The sequence below is a fragment of the Mastomys coucha genome, unplaced genomic scaffold (assembly GCF_008632895.1).
Source record: "Mastomys coucha isolate ucsf_1 unplaced genomic scaffold, UCSF_Mcou_1 pScaffold12, whole genome shotgun sequence".
In the NCBI taxonomy this organism is placed as follows: Eukaryota; Metazoa; Chordata; class Mammalia; order Rodentia; family Muridae; genus Mastomys; species Mastomys coucha.
The window spans coordinates 96350434-96351503 of record NW_022196894.1 but is presented as its reverse complement, the minus strand read 5'-3'; positions in this window follow the sequence as shown (position 1 = coordinate 96351503).

Genomic DNA, 1070 nt, shown 5'->3' with positions numbered 1-1070 from the left:
GCCCAAGTCGGCCTCAAGCTCATAGCAAGCCTCCCTTTCCCTCGGAGCTGGGATCACAAGTGTGCACCGCCGCTCCTGGCTGCTTCTTTTTCTGAAATCCGTTTTGCTCAGCTCCTGTAACTCTACCCAGAGCATAGGTAGAGTCAGGGGCCTGAGCCCTGGGGTTGGTAGCTCATTGCTTTTCTGTGCTGGGAGCCAGCAGACCCACTCCCTGGTCTCGAATAGCCAGTAGGAATCTGGGGAGAGAGCAAGCTAACTTACAAGCAGAGTCTGGCCAGATGGTGGCCAGCCATGGGCTGCTCTGCTTCCAGAGGCCTCCTAGATCCTGATCCTGAAATGCTCACTGGGCTCCTGACTGGTGCATAGGTAGGCATTGGCAGAGCTACAGAGCTGTGTCTCTGGCCAGCAGCATACACACACACACACATATACACACACCCCTCTTCTAAATCTACATGGTTGGTTCTAGACTCTAAACTTTGTAATTTTTTTCCCATGACATTGATAAAGCAGTAAGAAAACATTAAAATTTCCTCCTAGCAAAAAAAAAAAAAAAAAAAAAAAAAAAAAGAGTTGCCTTGGTCCTAGTGTCTCTTCACAGCTCTAAAACCCTAACGAAGACACTTGTAGTTCAAGCACTCAGGGAAATGGAGGCAAGAAGATCAAAATAAAGTTTAAGGTCTTCCTCTGCTATCTATCTAGTTAAGGTCAGCCTGGGCTACATGAAACAAGTCTTTAAAAGAACAAAAGGTAGGTAAAGGCCCACAGACCTGTCAACCGGAGTCCGCTCTCCAAGACTCAGGTAGTGGAGGAGACAGTTACCTCCTGAGAGCTGTGATCTGACTTCCACATGTATGTGCTGGCATATGTACCTATGCTCATAGACACATATACAAATATATAGTCATTTTTTTCAAAAAAGAAAAAAGTTGTTCAATTGATAAAGATCAAAGAGAGATTACTGAACTGTGTGTAAAGTAGGATGCTATTTCTGTTTGAATTTTTGGTAAGGTCAAAAAATCATCTAGTGTGAAATACCCTTCTAGCTCTCTCTGTCTCTCTCTGTCTCT